At 38.1% G+C, this 26,870-nt stretch overlaps 1 long non-coding RNA gene across 1 annotated transcript; it reads right to left on the bottom strand.

The window, feature by feature from the left end:
- Positions 1-4,583: 4,583 nt before the first annotated feature.
- On the bottom strand, positions 4,584-6,737 carry LOC139189114 (uncharacterized). The gene is made up of 3 exons (XR_011572644.1): positions 6,460-6,737; positions 5,937-6,003; positions 4,584-5,135 (listed from the first exon to the last, which is right to left on the bottom strand). It is a non-coding gene; the product is annotated as an uncharacterized lncRNA (long non-coding RNA).
- Between the last annotated feature and the right edge of the window lie 20,133 nt (positions 6,738-26,870).

Below are 26,870 nucleotides of genomic sequence, written 5' to 3'. Positions count from 1 at the left end.
TGCTCTTTCCATTTGAAACTTCAACTTGTTTCTCATGGCAAAGAACAAGTGCATAGGCCTTGTTGACAATTGGCAATGGTTCTAGCAAAAGAGTGTTGCTACGAACCGTAGCATATGAGTCATTTAAATCTCTAAGAAACTTCATTGTTTTTTGAGTCTCGACGTATGACATTATCTCATTCCTTGTCTTCAACGGCATGTCGGGATCGAACACAAGGCATCACGTTCAAAAGTCCAAACTTCGCCATCACAGGTCTACATTGAGAAGCTGATGAACTCACAAGCTCTATTATCGCGAGTTTTCCAAGGCTAGTTTCCAAGCACTACCCAATGAAGCAGCCACTAATGTGCAGATCTCTCGAAGCTCAAAAATTGAAGTGGAGCTACCATCATAATATTTCAGTGAGTGTCCGAGTTGTTGAGCCCATGAACAATCATCACTACCTGACGCATGCAAGGGGATGAGCCGTCCCAAAAGGAAGGTCGATCTCACCTACTACAATAAATAGAGGCGGAATAGGGTGAGATAGTACACACCTCAGACTTACACCAAATTCTCTTTCTTTCTTGCTTGTGCCTCTCTCTCCTGCTCCATAATTCTTTAGTTAACTAGGCTTACAACAATATCTTGCTTATTATAAAAGTAATGGCTTCCATATAACAACTTTTAAAATGTAAATTGCTTCTAAAATCACTTTAATAAAAAGCAAAGTTTAGCCTTTGGTGAATATTTTCAATTTGTGTAATATCCTTATTAGTTTTTAAAAATGACATTATTTGTCCTTCTAGGCACATTTATCCCTTGAAGAACAAAGTGATCAGAACCACCTAACACTACACCCTAACCACAACCATAATCACCACAATTGTTGCCACCACCACCACGCCGCAATCGCGCCACCACCACCATTGACACTACTACTGCCATTACAACCACAATTGCCATTATCCCGTTGCTGCCTCACATACCGCCGCTACTACAAAAAACACTTTGCCCGACAAAATAAGATTTGTTGTGCAAAGTAAGATTTCGTCGCTCAAAACCTTGCACGACGAAATTTTTGTCGCACATGGTTCGTCATGCAAAGCTCGTGAAGATAAGGTTTGCACAACGAAAAGTCATCTTCGTCGTGCAAAGTTTTTTATTTTTGATTTTTTTATTTAATTAAATTAATTTAAATTTTTGTGCGACGAAATATTTGGTAGCCCAAGATTTTGCGTGACAAAATTTTTTGGTTTTTATTTTTTTTATTTAGTTAAATTGATTTTTTGTTTTATTATTTCTATTATTTAATTTAATTATAGTAATTGTTTGCACGACAAATGACACACCCCGACCGAGGTCAAGGTATGCTGGCCGTCACGTGAGAGTGACGTAGCCATGTGCATAATGCGGAAGCGATAAAGATAGCAAATATACGAATAATTAAAAACCAAATTACTAGAGTGCACTACTAAACGAATGTGATAGGAGTTAGTTACAACAATGAACACTCCTAATCAGAGCATAATAAGTCTAGGTGCAGTCCAGTAGGACAAGTACTAGTTACACAGTACCAGGAATGTCCTACTATTATTCAAATAGGTCAGAACTGCCGACGATCCCGAGCCACCTACTGCAACTTACTTAGAACATGGAGGGGCGCAAAACAGAAAACGTGAGTGGGCAAAAACAAATGTTTTACAAAAACATTGCACTAATCAACATATCTAACCCCTTGCTGTAAAACATGTATAATTTTAGGGGTGGAAAAAATTCCCGAAAATCCCGAACCGAACTGAAAAAATCCCGATCCCAAACCAAAAATTTCTCAAAACGAAATTCCCGAAATTTTCGGGATGCTATCCCGAACCGATCCTGAAATTTCGGTATGGGATTTGGGATTGGCTTCTCGATATTTCGGGAATCCCATACCGAACCGAAAATATATAATATTAAAGGGTTCCTTACAATACATACATACATATATATATATACATACATATATATATACATACATATATATATATATACATGTATAAAATTTCGACTGTTTCATTTAACAAATTTTAGTTTTCATGTGGCATATCTGATTTCTATTCATTGATTTTCATGGCAGCATCTCCACTGGATCTCCAACGAAATAGTGCATCTTCTTCTGCCATAATAGGCCGTAGTATGAATGAGTATGTATATATATTCTCTATTTTTTTCTTTCTCTTTTTTTTTTCGTTTAGTAATTTTAATATCTTGAAGAAAGTATGTATAACCTTTTTATCAATTATGCAAAGAAATTATTTGTTATTAATTTTAAAACTCGATTGGCTAGGTATATCCTTTCATATGCTTTGTTGTGGGCTGGGGGTTTTGCATTTTCTTGTGGAATGTATGTGAAAAACTGTATATAACAGTATTAATTGCAACATGGTTGATGCGATTAGGATGCAAATGGAGGTGCAGAGAAGACTGCATGAACAATTGGAGGTATATTTCAACTCATGCATTAGTACCTAAATATATCAGTGATCAAAATTCAAAAGTAATTAAGGTTCTGTACATATATTTCATGCATGGATGACCTTGATCCTTTCATGTTCTGTTTGATATTCATTTGGATTTTATTATTGCTGCTGCCATGACTGATGATTTCAGAAGGCTTGATTCTTTTGCCTCTCAACAAATTGCAAAAAGGGTTTAATTAATTTGAATTTTAACTCTGATAAAAACAGTCAGGCATGGCAGTGTTCGATTAAATGGTAGTGTGAATGAAATGACATTCCTAGTTCATGAATGTGTTCTTGAAATATATATTTGAAGAATAATTCATAATTTCATATTTCAATTTGGGATTCCCGAAAATTTGGTTTGGGATTGGTCTTCAAATTCCTGTCCCGAAAATTTTCGGCTTGGGATTTAGGATACTAGTTTCGGTATGGTATCTCATACCGAACCACTCCTATATAATTTTCCCAGAATCAAGATGTAAGCATATACATATATATATATCTGAAATCATATCAATTCAGTTCATGCTTCACATAATCATATTCATATGTATAGATGCCATGCCAAGATATAATAGAGTAAATAATTCAGGTAAGAATAATTTCATAGAAATGTGATATGTTAGCCGGAACCCCTGTGGTAGTCTGTACGGCTGAATTCATAGCTCAAACTCAATCTAGCTGGAGTCATGATGCGATTAAAGTTAAGCACTCAAATTAAACCCTCTTGTTGTCAAATTGTAGTATAAAATGCAAGTAGGGATCGTTCTAAACCAGGGATTAGGAGAGCTTGCTAAAACCTCTAAACTAACTCAAAAACATAAAAACAAAGTTAAAAACGTTTGCATAGACTTAAAGAACTCAAAACAGGTTCACAAGACTCAAAATAACTTAAAGACACTTAAAACTGCCTAAAAACACAAACTAGGCAGTTTCTGACTCTAACACAACTTTGGATGAAATTTGGGTTTTGACTTGACTCAAAACACTCTAAAACACAAACAAAACAGATTTTAAACACTTTGAAACAAGAAAGTAAAAGGAGGATTTTAGTTTTGATGAATTTGAAACAAACAAACAAGTTATAAAACTAGGCAGATTGTAAAACGAATTTAAGAAATAAGATGATGGATGGATTAGTTAGAGGTCCGTTCTTCACACATGACACACTTGTATATGAATTGATTTCCAATTGCTTTTCAATAAACTATGATGCTCAACACCCCAGATTAACCGTGATGCACAAATTAACCCTCAGATTTTCCTTTACTTATTGAATTGGATGAATGCATGCGACAACCCAAATCATTCTCTAAAAGTCCCCTATATGAATGCATAATAGAGATACAATCAGAGATCATTACGTTCAATGAAAATCATAAGTGTTGACGAGGTAATTATAACTATGAATGCATGATACAATTGCCAAGAATTCAATTAACGCGATTGTGATAAACAACCTTCACTACTCATGAATATAAACTTGTAACGATTAGGTGAAACTCATTTATATTCTAGCATCTAATTCATGCATGAAAACTAAGTATGCATCCTTAATAAAAACATACAAGAATCAGTTATGAATAAAATAGATAATTGAATTGCAATCACAACTTATCAAATCACAATTGGAAGAAATCAATTCAAATCTCAAGCATGTTCATGGCTTCAAACTTCCCCCTAACTAAATAAGGGTTTAGCCACTCATAATTGCAACAAAATTAGAAAATAACAAAGTAGACATTGAAAGCAAGAACGAAGTACACCTAAACCGCTCCAAAGTTCCAAGGTTGAAACGTCAAGGACCTTTGTTTTCACCACCTTGTTGTAGCACAAGTGTCTAGGATGTGTATGGATATATGGATGGAATGGATTTGCACGGCTAAGAGATGAAAATGTATGGATTGGTGAGATGTAGTATGGCTAGATGAATGGATGGAATGGATTTGCATGGCTAAGAGATGAAAGTGTATGGATTGGTGAGATGTAGTATGGCTAGATGAATGGATGGAGGTCACTACAAGAAAATTGTGTTTGTGAATGAAGCTCTTTTGATGGATCAAGATTATCCTTAGGAAGGGGAATGGTGGATGTCCATGTTTCCCTTTACATTTGCACACACATGACCTCCATCATTTCAGCCACAAATCAACCCATTTTCTGCCCATGTGTGTGTGTTTCCTTTGCCCATGTGTGTGTGTTTTTCCTTTGCATTTGCACACACATATTCTTCATTATTTCAGCCAACAATCCACCCATTTTCTGCCCATGTCAAACTGTCCATGCCATGCCTTTCTCTTTGTGTGTGTGCTGTCCATGTTTCTTCCATGTGCCTTGTTCATCTTCTAGCTGTGCATTTCCACTTGCTCCAAAGCCAAATGAGTGCAATCATAACCCCATTTGCTGCTGAGTGTTGATGACAAAGTAAAACACAAAACAAGTGTCTATACTTTCTCACTTTATTAGCCAAATCTGCTTAGCCCTTTTCTGAACCTTTTTGTGTTACAATGCCCATAACTTCTTCTAGAAAAATGATATTAACAATCCATAAATTTCTCCAGAAAATAGACATCCGTAGCTTTCCAAGAATATAAGGCTCATTCTCTCATTCATTTTGAGTTGTTCGTAACATGCTTCCAAAGTCAGCTAATCTGCACAGGCAGTTTTGACGAATTTGTTACTTAATAACTCACTTGTGCTACTTTTCTTTTCTTTGCTTGATAAATCACACAAAACACCAAAACATAGTAAATAGCTCAAAAATATAAGGAACTAACTAAGAAAAGACAAGTTAATTTTATGTAAAATATATATAAATATGAGCTTATCAAGTCACTACTATGACCTATACGGTAATATACTGCACATAAGTCGGAACCATTAAAAAGGGTCTGTACGACAAGGTTGGGTGTAATATAGTTATGCTCAATGCTACGCCCTCATGCTAGCTGTGCGATAAGTCGTTAGTCACCTACGAGTTGGAACCACTTATAGTGGTTTGTACGACAAGACTGAGAACCTAAATTGGATCCAATGTGAGCATATGGTGCAGGAGGTGACATAATATACAGGCTTGTGCCAACTCTCTGGCTAAATCGCAATCAGTCGGGGTGCAGGTTTATGAGCTCACCACTTCTCAATCATATCTCATATAGACAATCAACATGTTCATCTCATTTATTGAATGGTTGCATCTAACCTCTTGTTAGACTGCCTACGTACCCTAAATAGGGATCAAGCCGTTCGTAGTTCACCTAAACCAATCATAACTTACCTGCACTAATCTGGGCCTCCACAGCACCACAATTATATATATATATGCAACCATGAAATGCATATTCAGAATATAAAGGCATTTGGCATATTATTACAAAGCATACTTTCATTTAAAACACATTTCTGGGAAAAAAATCAAGTATATAAATATATACTGAAAACAAAAGCCCACTTACTGATAAGTCAAAGGGTTGTAGCCCCCGAGTCGCCCTTGGATACGCTCGTCCTCGGGATAAGTCTCACCTATATGCGAATTAACTATAAAAACGTTATTTTTAAGCACATATACAAAACTAGCTAATAACTTCTCATACATTGCTCAAGATAGGTATATAAATATACCACAGTGATCTACATAACCTCAGGAACATCCCCATACTTTTAGAAATATTTTTGGACCTTCCACACCCTAGCAAGGCCACGGCAAAACGCGCCCCCACATTTAGCCCTAACCTGACGAATTCCTTAACCACCGTTAGGGAATATTCCATTAAACCTAACAAATTCCATCTAATCTAACTGACAACGTGAGAATATTCTGTCCAAACTGACGGAATATTTCGTCTTCGTTCCCGGCGAGCCGCCGGTCGCCGAAAAACTGGGTAAAATTTCAAACTCACTATTATCACTCGTTTCTTAACCATTTTTCATGAAATTTGAACCAAAAAAAAGCTTAGAGTGAGAAGAATGGCGTTATACCTATTTGAAGCTTCAAATCTCACGAAATCACGTCGGGGAAGCTTCGAAATTCCGATCAAAACTGCAACTCGACGTTTCTCGTGATCCCGACGTCCAAATTCCTCGAACGAGCTACCCCGAGACTCGTGAGGACCTCATTAAGCTTCCTATAAGCTTGGAATTCCTTGAAATGCAAGGTTTTATGTCCACATATTGTGCATGAAAATTGGGTTACGGGTTCTTGAGATTTCGAAGGGATTCTTACCTAAAATGGGTACCAATGAACTCGTAGCACCACGAGGAACACAATGGTGCACCCAAAACCTTCGATGTGTGAAGTTTGGGGTGATCTTGAAGCTTGTCCGTACAAATAGCAAGGAGAGAGAGTGTACGGGGAGGAAGAAAGAGAATGAGGTTTGTGTGTGTGTGTATGATCCACGTGGGTCACCCATCCAAAACCACAAAATAATCTTTAAGTCTCAATATGTCATACTCACACACTACAATTTCCCCGTATAAAGATAAAACCGTCATTTCACATTATCGAAAAATTAATTATTTGGGATGGCTGTGACAATCTCCCCAACTTATAAAATTTCGTCCTCGAAATTATACATAACAAATACATCCACTAATAATCATAAAAAAATCGTGGATACATCTCTCTCATCTGATCCTCTGTCTCCCAAGTAGCTTCTTCCATTGAATGATTTCTCCATAACACTTTTACCAATCCAACAGAGTCACTGGTTCCTCATCATAAGTCAAGTCCGAATTGATTTCCAAAAGTTGAGGAGGAATCACATGTGAAGGGTCTGAAACATAATGTTGAAGCATCGAAACATGAAACACATCGTGTACCTTGGATAACTCTGGAGGTAACTCAAGCCTGTAAGCAACCTCACCGACTCGCTCAGTGAACATATATGGTCCAATGTACCTAGGACTCAACTTTCCTTTCTTTCCAAATTGTACAACACCTTTCCAAGGTGATAGCTTCAGAAATACCCAATCACCTACATTATACTTCCAATCAGTGGCATGTTTGTCAGCTAAGCTCTTTTATCGATCTTAGGCCGCCTTCAGGTTAGACTTAATTACCTGAACATTTTAAGTAGTCACATCCACAATCTCAGGGCCCACTAAAACTCTTTCGCCAACCTCTTACCAACATATAGGCGTATAACAAGATTTCCCATAAAGTGCCTCAAATGGTGCCATACCAATGCTCGAATGATAACTGTTGTTGGCGAACTCCATCATATCCAAACAATCATGCCAACTATCTCCAAACTGCAGCACTGAATATCTCAACATATCCTCTAATGTTTGAATGGTCCTCTCAGATTGTCCATCTGTCTGAGGATGGTATGCCGTACTATAAAGCAATCTCGTACCAAGAGCTTCCTGGAATGCTATCCAGAACTTGGAAGTAAATCTGAGATCCCGATCCGAGATAATATTAACTGGCACACCATGGTACTTCACAATCTGCGATATAAATAACTTAGCTAATCGGCTTAACGAATACTTCTCCCTTACTGGAATAAAATGCGCTGACTTCGTAAGCCGATCAACTACCACCTAAATGCCGTCATAACCATTCTGAGTGTGAGGAAGCTTGTACATAAAATCCATAGTAATATTTTCCCATTTCCACTGTGGAACGGGAAGTGGTTGCATCAATCCAAACGGCTTCTTTCTTTCAGCTTTAACCTGTTGGCAAATGGCACACCTACTCACATATTCGGCAATTTCTCTTTTCATACTTGGCCAATAATAAAATGGTCTAATGGTATGATACATCTTAGTACCTCCTGGATGCATCGCATATGCCGAAATATGTGCTTCATCTAAAATTTCTTTCTTTAATTCTGCATTATTCGACACATACATCCTGCTTTTTTGCATAAGCATACCATCAGTTTCTCGAATCTCAAAATCTTTTTGCCTTGATTCCTTGCTTGAATGATTTCTTGGGTCTCCTCATTAATCATCTAAGTCTCAAGCACACGTTCAATTAGAACTGGCCTAACCTGGAAATTAGCAAGCAAGGCTTCTCCTCGATCTTCCCCTCCTAGCTCCACTCCAGTGGACCTCAAATCTGCTAGAAGAGGAATATGACAATCATAAATGGCATTAAGTCTGGCTGGAGTCTTCCTACTAAGTGCATCCGCCACTGCATTTGCACGACCATGATGATACTCAATCGTGCAATCATAGTCACTAAGTAACTCAATCCACCTCCTCTGACGAAGATTAAGATCTTTCTGAGTAAACAAATACTGGAGACTCTTATGATCTGTGAAAATCTTACACTTAGCATATAGTTGGTGTTCTCTCAAACTGCTCAACACCAACTTCAAATGTCTAGCATGCTCAACCTTAGACTTAGAGTATACCAGAATATCGTTAATGAAGACAATAACAAACCTGTCCAAATATGGCTGGAATACTCGATTCATCAAATCCATAAAAGCTGCTGGTGCATTAATTAACCCGAATGGCATCACAAGAAACTCGTAATGACCATATCAAGTCCTGAATGCGGTTTTAGGGACATCTTCATTTTTAATCTTCGACTGATAATGTCCCAACCTCAAGTCAATCTTAGAGAATACACAGGCACCTCTGAGTTGATCAAATAAATCATCTATACGAGGCAATGGATAACGGTTTTTAATGGTTACCCGATTCAATTGCCTGTAATCAATGCACAACCTCAAAGTTCCATCTTTCTTCTTCACAAATAAGACTGGAGCTCCCCAAGGTGAAGTACTTGGCTGAATAAAACCTTTGTCCACTAACTCTTGCAACTGCACTTTCAATTTTCTTAATTCAGCAGGAGCCATTCTGTAAGGAGTCAAGGATATAGGATTCATACCTGGAGGCAGATCAATAATAAACTTCATCTCTCTATCTGGCGGTAATCCAGGCAAATCCTCAAGGAATACATTCGAAAAATATCTGACCACACGAACATCCTCCACACTAGTAGGAGCATCATCATTCAACACTACATGAGCCAAATATCCTTGACAACCTTTCGTCAACAATCTCTTTGCTTTCATGGCTGAAATAATACCATGCCTTACCCCACTAGGCTCTCCTACAAATGTAACTTCAGGTAATCCAGGACAATGAAATGTGACTGTCTTCCCATAACAATCTATCTTGGCACAATTATAATGCAACCAATCAGTGCCCAAAATCACATAAAAATCCATAATATCCAACGGCATAAGATTAGACAGCATAATAATACCCTCTACTATCACTGGACATCCTGGATATACCCTCAGCTATCCCCTCTAGGCATAGAAAATTCTAAATTATATCCTAGAGGTGTAGGATGAGGTTGTGTCACTTGAGCAAATGAATGAGAAATAACAGAATGCGTAGCACCACAATCAATCAACACTTTAGCAAAATGACCAAGAATATTTGACGTACACATGATTAAATATGGATTAGTCTGGGCATCTTGCAGTGACATGTTGTGGATACGTGCTTGGTTCTGCTGTCGTCCACCGCGACCTCTGTTGGCATGAACACCACGTCCCTGTCTCTGCTGACCCGACTGCCTCGAAGATCCTGCACTATTAGCAGCAATCTCTCCCTGCTGGGGCTGTCCCCCTTGGTACCACTGAGATCCACCGGCTGAATGTGGCTGATAAGACATAGATCCTCCCTGGTACCGAAGGTACCCACTCTGATACTGAGGATATTGAGAATACTGCTGCTGTTGTCCTGAGGTGTAGGGAGCGGCGTCGCCCTGGTAATGGTAGGCACCTTCTCGTCCAATTTGAGTATAACCGCCAGGTCCTGAAGAGTACTGGTAGATGCAGTTGGTGGAAAGAAAGGTTGTTGGGGTCTCTGCTGACTCTGAGGGCATTGAGCAGCCCTATGACCCATCTGTCCACAAGTAAAACATCCATTACTGCCTCTCATACACTCCACAAAATGCCGATTATTACACTTACGGCATAAATGAGCACCGAATCCACCTGAACCACCAAAATCTCTCTGTCTCTGGAACCTCGGACCTCCAGTGAGTCTACCACCTATTCTCTGCATATTAGTACTAAATCCCCCACTAGAAGAGCTGGAACTGCCACCACTCCTCTTAAAGTTCTAAGTCTTGCGGGGTCCCTGAAATGCTTGCCCTTTTCCTTTGTCATCACATCTCTGACCCACATTTTTTCCTTCCTCATCCTCACATTCACTAGGCATGTTCTCTAAGGCCTCAATCCTCAGTAGAATCTCATAGAACACTTGGTAAGAGGCATAGTGAGTCGATGTCACTATGGAACGCCATTTCTTTTTAGTACCCAAACTGAAACGGCGAAACATCTCTACCGGATTAGCAGCAACCTCAGGATCATATCTCGACATATCAGTAAACATCCTGTAATACTCATTAGCAGACATCTTTCCTTGCCTCAGATGAGTAAACTCATGTTTCTTAAGATCGATATAAGCAGGAGGAATAAACCTTTTTCGAAATCGCTCGTTAAACACTCCCCAGTCCACAATCTCCTATGGGGTCATCTCGTAAGACTCCTGTCTCCACCAAGATGCAGGCTGTTCTCCTAAAAACCAGGTAGTCATCTCGACCCACCTATCAGGAGGAAGATTCCCCTGAATCTGCATCACCTGGAAGGTCTTCTCCACATGATTCAGCCGTTTTTCTGCCCCCTCATGACCTTCATTACCCATGAAGTGAGTCAACTTCAGATTATGAACTGTTTTAAAAGGTGTCCTCTGGGGAGTACGGAATGTTATTTGAATGGCAGAAACTATAGCTTCCCCTAATTGAGCAATATCAGGGAAACTAGATTCAACTGGTTGACGGGGCTCTCTACGAGGCGGCATAGTTCTGACATAAGACATCATAAGGATTAGAACATTCAAGAGTTATACAGGACTGCTAAACCTAGGCTTTGATACCAAGCTGACACACCCTGACCGAGGTCAAGGCATGCTGGCGGTCACGTGAGAGTGACGTAGCCATATGCACAGTGCGGAAGCGATAAAGATAGCAAATATACGAATAATTAAAAACCAAATTACTAGAGTGCACTACTAAACGAATGTGATAGGAGTTAGTTACAACAGTGAACACTCCTAATCAGAGCATAATAAGTCTAGGTGCAGTCCAGTAGGACAAGTACTAGTTACACAGTACCAGGAATGTCCTACTATTATTCAAATAGGTCAGAATTGCCGACGATCCCGAGCCACCTACTGCAACTTACTTAGAACCAGGAGGGGCGCAAAACAGAAAATGTGAGTGGGCAAAAACAAATGTTTTACAAAAACATTTCACTAATCAACATATCTAACCCCTCGTTGTAAAACATGTATACTTTTCCCAGAATTAAGATGTAAACATATACATATATATCTGAAATCATATCAATTCAGTTCATGCTTCACATAATCATATTCATATGTATATATGCCATGCCAAGATATAATAGAGTAAATAATTCAGGTAAGAATAATTTCATAGAAATGTGATATGTTAGCCGGAACCCCTGTGGTAGTCTGTACGGCTGAATTCATAGCTCAAACTCAATCTAGCAGGAGTCACTACTATGACCTATACGACAATATACTGCACATAAGTTGGAACCACTAAAAAGGGTTTGTACGACAAGGTTGGGTGTACTATAGTTATGCTCAATGCTACGCCCTCATGCTAGCTGTGCGATAAGTCGTTAGTCACCTACGAGTCGGAACCACTTATAGTGGTCTGTACGACAAGACTGAGCATCTAAATTGGATCCAATGTGAGCATATGGTGCAGGAGGTGACATAATATATAGGCCTGTGCCAACTCTCTTTGGCTAAATCGCAATCACCCGAGGTACAGGTTTATGAGCTCACCGCTTCTCAATCATATCTCATATAGACAATCAACATGTTCATTTCATTTATTGAATGGCTGCATCTAACCTCTCGTTAGACTGCCTACGTACCCTAAATAAGGATCAACTCGTTCGTAGTTCACCTAAACCAATCATAACTTACCTGCACTTACCTGAGCCTCCACAGCACCACAATTATATATATATGCAACCATGAAATGCATATTCAGAATATAAAGGCATTTGGCATATTATTACAAAGCATACTTTCATTTAAAACACATTTCTGGGAAATAAATCAAGTATATAAATATATACTGAAAACAAAAGCCCACTCACTGATAAGTCGAAGGGTCGTAGCCCCCGAGTCACCCGTGGATACACTCGTCCTCGGGATAAGTCTCACCTATATGCGAATTAACTATAAAAACGTTATTTTTAAGCACATATACAAAACTAGCTAATAACTTCTCATACATTGCTCAAAATAGGTATATGAATATACCACAGTGATCTACACAACCTCAGGAACATCCCCATATTTTTAGAAATATTTTTGGACCTCCCACGCGCCGCCACGCGCCGTCCAAACCTGACAAATTCCCTAACCACCGTTAGGGAATATTCCGTTAAACCTAATAGATTCCGTCTAATCTAACTGACATCGTGAGAATATTCCGTCCAAACTGACGGAATATTCCGTCTTCGGCCCCGGCAAGTTGCCAGTCGTCGAAAAACTGGGTAAAATAAAACTCACTATTCTCACTCGTTTCTCAACCAATTTTCATGAAATTTGAACCAAATAAAAGCTTAGAGTGAGAAGAATGGCGTTATACCTATTTGAAGCTTCAAATCTCACAAAATCACGTCGGGGAAGCTTCGAAATTCCGACCAAAATTGCAACTCGATGTTTCTCGTGATCCCGATGTCCAAATTCCTCAAATGAGCTACCCCGAGACTCGTGAGGACCTCATTAAGCTTATTATAAGCTTAGAATTCCCTAAAATGCAAGGTTTTACGTCCATATGAATAGTGCATGAAATTGGGTTACGGGTTCTTCAGATTTCGAAGGGATTCGTACCTAAAATGGGTACCAATGAACTCGTAGCACCACGAGGAACACAATGGTGCACCCAAAACCTTCGATCTGTGAAGTTTGGGGTGATGTTGAAGCTTGTCGGTATGAATAAAAGGGAGAGAGAGAGTGAAACCGAGAGAGAAAGTGTACGGGGAGGAAGAAAGAGAATGAGGTTTGTGTGTGTGTGTGTGTGATCCACGTGGGTCACCCATCCAAAACCACAAAATAATCTTTAAGTCTCAATATGTCATACATGTACACGGCAATTTCCCCGTCCAAAGATAAAACCGTCATTTCACATTATCGAAAAATTAATTATGTGGGACGGGCTATGACAACAAAATATTTGGTAGCGCAAGATTTTTTGAATTTTTACATTTTTTGAATTTAATTTAATTATATGGCTTTATTTTTTTAATTACTTTAATTTAAATTGACATATTCAAAATAAAATTGCATATGAAAAATAGTGATCAAATTATCCATAATATACATTTTATTAAAATTGTACATATAAATTAACAAATTACAATAATAAAATCCTAATACAAGTCTATTGTGGTGGTGGTGGTGGGGGATATGGTCTGATAACGTCGTAATCCTCAACTCCTCAACTTTCACCGTCAAAGTCCCAACGATTCCCTAAAAAAAGAAAAAACAAACATGGTCAAATAACCAAAAAAAAAAAAAACATAAAATAATACCAAAAAATGGGCATAATCTCCCCTATAATTGGCATACCCCAAACTCCACCCCTCACCCTATACCTAACCCCAAACCCCACCCAAACCCAAAATGAACTCCAAAAACTCATATTAATGAAAAATAATTAAAATTTAGAGAGAAAATGCCTTTTGGCAAGATTGAGAGTGAGTGTGAGATAGGGAGAGAGGAGAGAATGTGAGAGAGTGAGAGTGAGAGATACAGAGAGAGAGAGAGAGATGAGAGATTGAGTGTGAGAGAGGGGGTCAGATTTGGGGAGAGGGAGAAAGAGGACATGTAAGAGAACTAGATAGATACATTGAGAAAATTGTGGAGGAGTTACTTTGGTTTTAAAAATTGTATCACTTTGTGTGACAAAGGATACAGTTTTGCGCAATGAAAGATTGGTCAAGCAAAGTCTTAAAAAAAAATTAAATAAATTCTTGTGCCCCATTTTTGGCGCCCTGACACACCTCGACCCGGAATGTCTACCTGGACTTCGAATTGAGCTGTGCTGGCTGACACCAGGAGGGTGACGAAGCCATAAAGTGTAGTGAAGTGGAAATTATGAATAAATTTAAACCTAAAAGTGCCTAAATATAAGAGTACGCGTGTGAGCGGGAATGAACCCATTTCACACGTGATGTCAAAGCATAAGTAAAGTACAGTAAAGTAGGATAAGAATTATACCATCGAAGGTAACCACCTATACCAAGATTTGCCAAGAATCCTCATCGATACGAAAGCTCAGCTACTAAAACCTGGAGGGGTGAAAAAACAAGGGTGAGTGGGCCTAAAAATAAAGTTTTGTAAAAACCTTTTCGAAAACATAGTAACCCCTCGCTGTAAAATAAGTATAGTTTCCAAAATATGCATACTACGTATAGTAAGAAAATACTTACTGTAGCCTGCAATATCTCAAGAATTCAAAACGGTACAATATTTCGTAAATAAGCGCATGACGTCCGTAATCACATAATCTCGCATAAGCAAACATATCATATCGAGTGTTCATCGACACATGCTGACACACGAGTTCATGCAGAGATATTTTGACATGAACAGGACTAGGTGTAACAATGATATACGCTCTAGTACTACAATCACGTGAAGACTGGCGATATGCGTAGCACATATGATTCCTAATTGCCTATAGCAATCTAGGACAAGACTGACACCTACAATGGATCCAAAGTGAGTGTAAGGTGCAATGTGTATGTGCGAGTACTAACACCTGTGCAGTAAACGATGAGCAGATAACACAAATATTATCATGCAATGGTAAATTGATAATACGATAATTCAATAACCCTAGTCAATGAAATGCTATTCATGATCGTAATTACTATTAAAGCATCCATACTAATACGCATACCTGTGCATCCCGTAGGACGTAGTATAGTTGCATGAATTTCGTCTATATGGAAATTATATATATATATATATATATATATATATATATGTTATCCTAATTTATAGTTTGTGAGATTGGTGAAGATTTTGGACACGTTTCTCCACAGAGAAGTGTCATCCGGTTTTCAAATGAAGATGATAACTGTTGACTCTAGGTCATGAATAAGATGGTTCATTTCGAACGATTCCAAACATTGGGGAACAAAAGTGATATCCCGTCATCCTGCCCCCACACATCTAAAACATCCAGAGGAAACGTTATCTTGGATTTCCGAAATCATCGATGTCATCGAAATGTATGAACAAGGGTACAAAATAGACAACACTTCAGTTGTTACAACTTTAACCATATTCCACATCTCAACTAAACTGATTTTTCCTTGGCCAACATGAAAGGAAAAACGCCACCACTGAAAAGTCACTAACAAACTACTGATAACATCAACAAGGCCAAGGATATCGCATATTTCACAACGATTTATGGAATATGAAATTTTCTACATTTAAAACCTTTTTGGAAATTGACAAGAATGTCATCTGCTGAGATCATGTCTCCTAAGAAAAGTACCAATCTAAACTAAGGTAATATTTGGGGAATTTGGTATAAAGCTGACTGTCGGTGTTTAGAAAATTCGCTCTAGTTGCTATGGAAGGTGAGAAAGTCATCGGTAAGACCACTACAAATTCGACAAGCCACAGAAGAAAACTTGAGTTCCAAAAGTTGGTCGGATTGACCATCAACTTGAAGTAGGGGTTAACGGTTTTAATCATCACTCGTTCAAGTCTAGGTACAAACCTAAAGTTCGGTATTTTGCCTTCGCGGTTAGGTTTGAGGTTCCTTAAGGCGAAGTGTTGGGTTGGATAATTCCTAATCAATAAGCTTTTTTAACTAAGTTTTCTCAAAGCTATATGAGTCGTTCGATAAGATGCAAGGAGAATAGGTGTTGTATTAGAAAATAGGTCAATAATGTATCTTACTTCACAATTTGGTGATAACTCTAGTAAAATTTTGGAGTATAACGCCTGGAAATATGTCCTCAAAACGTACCATACTACTTCCCAACTCTACGACACGAACTAAAAGGTCTTCACAGTTTTCTCAATACCTAATTCACCCTAACAGTGAGAAATTAAATCGTACTTTGATTCTACTATCTACTTGTGGAAGTGATAAAAAAGATGCCTACTCGAAGAGGTTTTGTTTACCTAGATAGGTGATAAGGCAAAAACAACTATGAGTTTACTGTCCTAACACAAAAATTGCTCCTAAGTTTCCACGATTTAATTTCTTCAGCTTAGATAGTCATTGTTAATCAATCTATCATCCGCACCGCTAATGAATGCATATATGATAACTTGATATTGTTCATTACCCTGAAATTGTGAACTGGTGTTCTGGCACAAAGGTATCACTCCCAAATACTAGCATGTGTCCGGTATCAAAAATCATACCGCCTGAATACTGGTTGACAGTTCTTGGATATCGGACAATATCGTCAATTAGTAGTGCCACAATAGACTGATTACAAATTAAAGCTCGCTCAGGTGGATAGTTTCAGATGACTGGTAAGATACTGGTCCTGTGAGGTGGTTCCGTTGGTTGTAGGGAAAACACTTCCTACACAGGGATTTCTACTAACTATAGGTATAATAACTCGTATTCCCATGCCTACACTCATTGAAATGACGAGTACAACATCGAAAGGAAATCTGGGAATAGTGTTGATTGGAACGGCCAAAGGTTGGAAAAAGGAATTTGCTAATAACTTACCTTAGAATGGACTTAAATGGAAATTGATCTTCCTCTTGAAGATCCAGAATGATAACTAGTGTGTTTGAGAAGAGTAGTGCTATCGGGTACCAAAAGTGATTGTCCCCCAGATGTTCTTCCACTGAGTGTTACCACTATAGCACCACATTGCCACTCAAATTATTTTTTATTTTATTTTATTTTATTTTATTTATTTATAATTTTGACAAAAGTAAAACTTCGTAGGAATTCTAGTAGGTGGTATTCTAGTGGGTACTACCAAGGAATCAAAACTATTTATGGTTTCCTATCTCAAAAGGGTTGGTAATTATGGTGTGAGAATAATGATGGGATTGAGTGGTAAGTCTTTGGTGATACAAAACTATCGATACATTAGCCCTACTTCGGGACCTTCAACTCATACCAAATCGGGATTTTCCTTGGCATGCGATTTCTTCATTTAATGTCTAAAGACGTCCGCCAAAATGATGTTCTAGAATGTCGATAAGTTGTCTAAGTCATTCAAAACTTAGAAAAACTTAACACATTTTTCATGCTCGACTAGGTGGCAAGATTCGAAAATTAGGCTCAAGAATCAAGAATGTTTACATCACGCATGTGATGAACATAATACTGCCCAAACTTATGCTCTGATATCAAACTGACACACCCCTGATGTGAGAATTACTTGACACACAAATTAAACCCTCTTTTTGACAATTGTAGTATAGATGTAAGTAGGGTATCGTTCTAGGCCGGAGATTAGGAGGGATTGCTAATCTATTCTAAATTAATTTAAAAATATTAAACAAGACTCAAGGATACAAAACTAGGCTAAAAACTCTAATAACTCGAAACACACTTAGGATGACTCAAAATAATGAAAATGATCTAATTAAACACTAAGAACTGAAATGGACGGAAATTTAATTAAAAGACTAACAATAATGAAAACTAACTAAATAATATAATTTAATAATGGATGGGTGTTTGGTTTTAACAAGAAGTAAATTAAACTTAAATAAATTACAGAATTTACAAAAACATGAAATTAAGATGAAATGATAAATGACGGACTAGCTAGAGGGTTCTTCTCCACACATGTTATACTTGCATACAAAATGATTTTCAGTTGTTCTTTCAATAAATTGTAAATCTCAACGTCCCAAATTAACCGTGAATTGCACTAATTAACCCTCAGTTTTTCCACAAGTTATTGGGTTGGATGATTGCATACGACAACCCAAAACATTCCCTACAAGTTCCCTACATGAATTGCATAATAGAGATACAAGCAAGAATCATTAAGTTCTATGAAAAACATAAGCATTGACGAGGCACTCGTTACTATGATTTGCATGAAACTTATGCCAAGAATTTACTTAACGTGATTGTGACTAGCAACCTTCACTACTTGTGAATATAAGTTCATAACGATTAGGTGAAATTCACTTATATTCTAGCATCAAATTCATGCATGTAAATTAAGTATGCATCCTTAATCGACATACAAAAATAAGTTATAAATCAAGCAGTTAAGCAAATCAAATCACAACTCAGAAATCACAACTGAAGGTAATCAATTCATATTACAAATATATTCATGGTTTTGAATTAACCTCTAGCCAAAATAAGTTTATTTACACATTATTAAAAACAGAAATAAAATAGAAGTTTGGAAAGATTAAACCGAAAGAGAAGAGAGTGCTTGCTGCTTCTGTCTGTCTGACTTCCCTTTCTGATCCCCTCTGACCTGCGTCTATCCTCACCATCCCTCACGCTGTCTCTCCTCTCTCTTCTATTTTTTTATTTCCTTTTTTTCTTTCTGGCAGCAAGGTTGCCTTCTCTTTTCACACTCCGCAAGCCCCTGACTTGCTCCCCCCTGGATTCTCACCCTGTCAGTCCTCTTTCACGCTGCTCAAAGGCAGCTTTCCCTCTTACTGACACGCTGCCAAAGGCAGCTCTCTGCCTTCCACCAATTCCCCCCCGTTATTTCTGTCTCACCGTCTATCTGCTGCCAAAGGCAGCTTATTTCGTTTCCCCCACTTCTCTCCTCTGACCTCGCTGCCAAAGGGCAGCGATCTCCCCCCCTCCACAATCCTCACGCTGACAATTCCCTGGACTCTCTCCTATCTGTGCTGCTCTCCCCGTCAGTCTATTATATTTTCTTCTGAGCTGCCAAAGGCAGCTTGGCTGCTTCTTTCCGTCCCTCTCTCTCCGCGCTGTTTTTTCTACAGCTGCCACGGGGCAGCTCTCTGCTCTAGTTTTCTGCTGCCGCAAGGCAGCTCTCTCCTCAAGCTCTCGGTTCTCTCCCTGTTCTCACGCTCCCCGCGAGCTGCCCAAAGGCAGCTCCCCCCTCTGCGTCCTGTCCTCTCTCCTCCTTCTATTCTCCCGCTGCCAACCCCACTATGCAGTGCTTTCTGTTTCTTTATTCCTCCATCATCCCCTTGTCTCCCACTTCTTCTTCATATATTTCTTCTTTTCCATTTCGTGCTGTCATTGCCGTGCTTTCCTTCTTTTATTATGCGCATGTCTTTCACTTTGGCAGCCAGGTTGCCCTCCACTTTTCCAGCTTATTTTTATTCCCTTTGACCAGCTGCAAAGCAGCTTTCACCCTAGCTTTTGACTGTCATCACACAGCTGCCCACGCAGCTATTTCTTTTTCGTCACAGACAGCCCACCTGTCTCTCTTGGATCCCCCCTCATTATCCTTCTTTATTTTTTTTTTCATTTCTTTTCTTCTTTCTTTCTACAAAACATATCAAATCTTATAAACACAAAAATAACGTAAATAGCTCAAAAATATAAGGAACTAACTAAGAAAAGACGAGTGAATTCGAAGTAAAAATATATATAAATATGATCCGATCAACCCCTACCCAGAATGTCCACCTGGACTTCGAATCGAGCTGTGCTAGCCGACACCAGAAGGGTGACGAAGCCATAAAGTGTAGTGAAATGGAAAATGTGAATAAATTTAAACCTAAAAGTGCCTAAATATAAGAGTGCATTTGTGAGCGGGAATGAACCCATTTCACACATGATGTCAGAGCATAAGTAAAGTACAGTAAAGTAAGATGAGAATTGTACCATCAAAGGTAACCACCTATACCAAGATTTGCCAAGAATCCTCGTCGATACGAAAGCTCAGCTACTAAAACCTGGATAGGTGAAAAACAAGGGTGAGTGGGCCTAAAAATAAAGTTTTGTAAAAACCTTTTCGAAAACATAGTAACCCCTTGCTGTAAAACAAGTATAGTTTCCAAAATATACATACTACGTATAGTAAGAAAATACTTACTGTAGCCTGCAATATCTCAAGAATTCAATAGGACATAATATCATATCGAGTGCTCATCGACACATGCTCACACACGAGTTCATGCAGAGATATTCTGATATGAACAGGACTAGGTGTAACAATGATATACGTTATAGTACTACAATCACGTGAAGACTGGCGCTATGCGCAGCACATAAAAATCCTAATTACCTATAGCAATCTAGGATAGGTCTGGTACCTACAATGGATCCAAAGTGAGTGTATGGTGCGATATGCACATACACTTGAAAGACTGGCCTTGGCCAGGGCGAGTACTAATATCGGTGCAACAAACGATAAGCAGATAACACAAATAACATCATACAATGGTAAATCGATAATTCAATAACCTTAGTCAATGAAATGCTATTCACGATCGTAATTACTATTAAAGCATCCATACTAATATGCATACATGTGCATCCCGTAGGACGTAGTATTGTTGCATGAATTCCGTCAATTTGGTAATTTTATATATACGTTATCCTAATCTAGGTGTACTATAGAAAACTCTTTAAGAAATGTATAAATGGAAACTAACAATTATATATATATATATACATACATATATACATATATATATGTATATATGTATATACATATATATATGTATATATGTATGTATGTATATACATATATATATGTATATATGTATGTATGTATATATATATGTATATATATACATATATATATGTATATACATACATACATATATACATATATATATACATACATACATATATACATATATATATGTATATACATACATACATATATACATATATATATGTATATACATATATACATATATATATGTATATATGTATGTATGTATATATATACACACACACACACACACTATATATAAAAGAAAAGACCCAGTCATTGATACATAGTCGGATCGTAGCCTCCTAGCCTTGCTTGACCTCGTACCTCCTCGGGATAATTCTCTCCTATATGTGAAACAACTATAGTAATTAATTAATTAGGACGTACATGAAAAGGCTAGGAAAATCCTTCATAGTTTACTCAAACGGAGGGTTTAAATATACGAAAACATTCTACGCGATGTCACGGACCCATGCATGTCGACCATGCGTTGGCACAAAGCAGCACGCGCCCTCACACACCTCCAGCTCGCGGCCACATGTGCGACCATGTGCAGGTCATGCGCCTGCAGGTGCTAACAGATCCCAGGGGAATATTCTGTCACATTTGACAAAATATTTCGTTAAGTCTAACGGTGGTACCTTAACAGAGTCAGTAACGATGTCAGAATATTCTATCAACTTTAATGAAATATTCTCCATCTTCTCCAACTTTCCAATCACTATCGCATTCGTCTGGTTCGTCGGAATCTGGAAAATTTTGGCCGAATTTTCGTAAAAACTTTAAAACTTCATATCTTTCTCATTTCTTAACCATTTTCGATATACTTTATATGGTAATGCAACTTGGGAAGAGAAAAACAAGATCGTACCTTTTACAAGTAAAAAAGTGGACGAAAATGGACTGAAAATGCCTTAAAGATCTTGGCCCTATTTCAAATGTCCCAAGGTCGTGCGTTTACACGTTGGCTTGACTTCAGACTTAGGCGAGGGACCTCAAGGAGCTGTGTAGTTGCTTCTAGACCTTCCAAAACCTTGCAACTCGAACGGAAGGTCGCCGGAGAACCTACACCTGAGTCGGAGCTATGAGTTGGAAGCTCAAAACTCGGTCATTTTTTAATCGACTCGTACGGATGGACTCGTGGGGATGAGAGGAGTACGATGGTGGTGACTCGAGGTTCGATCCATGAGGTTTGATGAGTGTTCTTAGTTGTTCCAGAGGGAAGAGAGAGACTCGGCGTGAGGGAGAGAAGAAGAGGAGAGAGAGTTTTTTTTTTTTAAAAAATTAATAAACTAGTGAGGGGGAATGTCCAAATTTTTGGAAGGGGACCAGGGGCCAAGGTAGGAGTGGTGTGTGGGCCCCACGTGGCTCACAAAACAAGACACAAAATATCTATCCAATTGAAATTACCAAATCGCCCTTTACAATCGTAGCTCCGAATTTGATTCCGCTTGCGCCTACGCATTCGTATCGTCGAATACTTTGATAAGAAGGTAAAAGGATAGCTTGTACACGTCACGAAAAGATGGTCAATGGAAGTCAAAATCCTTGCCTCTAGGGGCATTTTTGTTAATTCACTCTTTTAAAATTAATAAAATCATAAAATTAGGGACGGATTGTCACACACCCACCCAAATTCTTAGGGTTTTGCCTGACGAAACATTTGTTCATCGCCAAAACTTTGCGCGAAGAAATATTGATCGTACAAAACTTTGCGTGAAGAAAGATTGGTCCCACAACGCTTTTAAAAAATTTAAAAATTAAATTTCCCGTGTCCCATTTTCGGCACTCGCCCAAATTTAACTATTTTGCGTGATGAAATATTGGTTCGGCATACAAAATTTATAAAAATAAATTTTATTAGACAATTTAAAATAAAAAAAGTAAATAAACCAACGAAATATTAGTATTCATCGCACAAAGTTAAAAAAAAATAATAAAGAAAATAATTTTATTTTACAATTTAAAACATAAATCAAATAAAATAAATAGGGTTTAGACGACGAAATGTTGATTTGTCACGCAAAGAAAATAATAAAAATAAAGAAAATAATTTAGGTTAACAATATAAAATATAAAATATAAAATTAAATAAAAATTAAATAAATAGAATTTAGGCGATGAAATATTAGTATACGTCGCGTAAAGTTTTTAAAAAATAATAAAAACTATGAAAATAATTTTTTTCACAATTTAAAATATAAAATTAAACAGAAAAGAAAATAAATTGGATTTGGGTGACGAAATATTTGGATTTTGTCACGCAAAGTTTAAAAAAATATTTTTTATTTTTTTTATTTTTTTAAACATGTTGTGCGACGAAATTTAGACTTCGTCGCGCAAGAGATTTTTTTTTACTAGTGCGCCCTTATACTTCTACACCCCAACCACCACATCCCACTATTGACCGCCCCACCACACCCACCATTACAACCATCACAACCCTCGCCACCTCATTGCCATCGGCCTCATTACTATGTTCATTTTTGTCATTATATACAATTATATCTTTTTTTGTATTAAAATTTATCAAATACTTTTTGTAACGACCTATCCCCAAAAATTACAGTCTTTATAATTTTTAAATGTGAATTTACGGAAATGCCTTCGAGGCAAATACGTTGACTTTTGTTGACCGTCTTATCATATCACGTAAAATCTGTTATCTTGGCATATTCAGGTAGTACTCATCGATATGAGCACGTGAGCACAAACGAAACGTGATTTGGAGCTATAACGAATAAGTTATGGGTGAGGAAAAATAGGGACAAAATAGTCATTTGAATATTTTCTGGAATGCTCCAGATTTTTGGAGCAAAATCTGGAAAGCCATATATGTGTGGCACAGATTAAAGGGAAGAAAAGATGGGCGGTGGAGATGAAATATAAAGGAGAGAAAAGAGGGACGAGATGCCCAATCAGAAAGAAGAGAATGAAGAGAGTGACCAATGGGGGAGAGAAGAAAGAAGGGGAAATGAGAGAGTGGAGGAGCATCGGATCACCCTTGACTCTGTTCCTCCTTGCCGACCCGACCCAGTTTTCTTGTCTTCTCTGATGGTTTTTTGTTGGTTTTTCCAGCAAATCACGCCATCTAACCACTTAGAACCAACTCCACGACCTTCCTCCCTCATGTTTCACCCCAAAATCGAGGGAAATGGGCCCTATTTCATGGAGTTCGAAGCCGTTGGCTCTGACGACAATCCCATGAGTTCCTAGGCGGCGATCCACCATTTTTTATTGCAATCCCATTGATCCTCACCATCAAACAACTTCCCTTGAGCTTAGAAACAATTCCCAATCATTGGTTGGAGTGTCGGAGTTGATTTGAGGACGAATCAAGAAACACCCAAATTCTAGGGTCCCGACGAGTTCATGGTGATTTGAGGCTTTTCCTGGCCAAATTGGACTTGGTCATAGGTATAAAACTTGCTCTGCTTTCTAAGATCTTCATTTTTGTGAAGTTTGAGAATTTTTAGAAATAGTTAATTTTTCCGTTGAGTCAAGGCGGCCGACCGCCGTGTACGGTGGCACGTGGCGGTGGCACGTGGGCCGAGGCATTCCCTAACCTTCCTAGGTTCAATTTGATTCTCCAATTCCGTACGTGAAGTTCGATTGACGAATTTCCATCGTTTAAACCTAGTTCCATTAAGGTCTGCCACTTGATTATTATAGTATTCAACGATCCGACCATTGGATTGTCACCAAACTTTGATAAATTATAATACATAATATTTGAGGATGTTAGGAACTTACGGATTGGGAATCTGAGGTATAGATCTTCCCGAATTGGATTTGTAAGTTCATAAAATAAAACATTAACTGCCACTTGCACTTGCAATTGACGGAGATCCAACCGTTAGATCATAATGAAACTTTAGTGTGAAGTTTTAGAAGCATAATGTGGATCTTTAGAAGTTACGGATCAGAAATCTATGATGCGGATCTTCCGGATCGAGTTATGTAAGGATTGTGGACCCTACCGTCGATCTTTGACCGACGACTGACTTTTGGTCAATGGGTCTCAAATCATTTTAGAAAGTCCTTGGGGATGTGTTTTATGTAAGTAACATGTTCTATTGATAAGAATTTTGAGACGTGACTGAATATTTGTTCTAGGCGACGATCGTTTGTGATGCCTTGATATTCGTGCTACAGAGTTGTAGCGCGAACCTCAGGTGAGTGGGCATTTGTTTTCTATATATAAGCTTTACGATTTCCAGAAAACATTTTTAAATGAATTTATGCCTTGTATGCCATGTCTATACCGCTTATTACTATATTGTTGCATTTGTATGAATTGTGAATTATACTATTTGATGATGCGGAGGCTCAAGTAAGTTTCAGGTGAGTTAGCATGTGATTGGTCTTGTTGCATTGCATATTGCTATATATTTATGTATTTAGAGCTTATTATGCTGCAACCCGGTGTTAGTGTTCATCCGAGGCTAGGGCACAACTTTCACATGATTGTTCACCTCCCGCACCACACGCTTACCTTAGATCCAAGTTTTGGTGCTAGCCTATCGTATATACCACAATAGGTGGTTCCGACTCGTAGGTGACCCGCGATCTATCGCTCAACTTTCACGTGATCATAGCACTTGAGCGTACTTATTTACACCCAGCCTTTCGTACATGTCACATTAGGTGATTCCGACTCGTGTGCAGACATATGTTGATGAGCTATAGGTCTAGTTGTACAGGTCACATTAGGTGACTCCGACTGGCATACTATTTTATATTGGTTTCGCACCTGGCTTACATTTATTATTGCTGAGATATTATGACATGGCATACTTCAGTTTTTGTTTCTCTTGTGCATTGGTTTTCATACCTACATAGTAGTATTTTCTGGAAACTATGCAGGTTTTATGGCAAGGGGATATAACGTTTTCAAAAGGTTTTTATTAAAACTTTATTTTTAGGCCCACTCACCCTGTTTTTCACCCCTCCAGGTTCTAGTAGCAGAGTTTTCATACCAACGAGGATTATTAGCAAATCTTGGGGTAGACGATTACCCTTGATGGTATAATTCTCACCCTATTTTACTGTACTGTACTTATGCTCTGTCATCACGTGTGAAATGGGTTCATACCCGCTTGCTGCGCACTCTTGTTGTACTTAGGCACTTTTAGGTTTAAATTTATTCACATCATCAAAATCAATACACTTTATGGCTTTGTCACCTTCCAGGTGTCGGCCAACACAGCTCGATTCGGAGTCCTAGTGGATATCCTGGATCGGGATGTGTCACTTTTACATTAATTTTCGTACTCACAACACTTTAAAAATACAATTTATTAAATGCTCAACCGTTTTATTTTTATGGCTAATTATTCTTAAAGCACATAAAAACAGTTTTTTAAAAATGTACATCAATCTCAAACTCAATTTGACATCGTATTTGAGTTTTCTGCATGACAACATTTTGGTCAACAGGTCATCTCTAGTTCATCACTTGTGGCACATTGACTAATAAAATAATGAGCACGTAAGCAATTACGTGCATTAGAGGGTGAGCAATTACGTGCAACAACACTTCAAAAAATACAATTTATTAAATGCTCAACCGCTTTATTTTTATAACTAATTATTCTTAAAGCACATAAAAACAGTTTTTTTTTTTAAATGTACATCAATCTCAAACTCAATTTGATATCGTATTTGAGTTTTGTGCATGACAAC

The sequence above is a fragment of the Malus domestica genome, chromosome 11, assembly GCF_042453785.1.
Source record: "Malus domestica chromosome 11, GDT2T_hap1".
Taxonomy (NCBI): Eukaryota; Viridiplantae; Streptophyta; class Magnoliopsida; order Rosales; family Rosaceae; genus Malus; species Malus domestica.
Note: the sequence above shows the minus strand (reverse complement) of the source record. Positions and strands in the feature narration are given on the sequence as shown.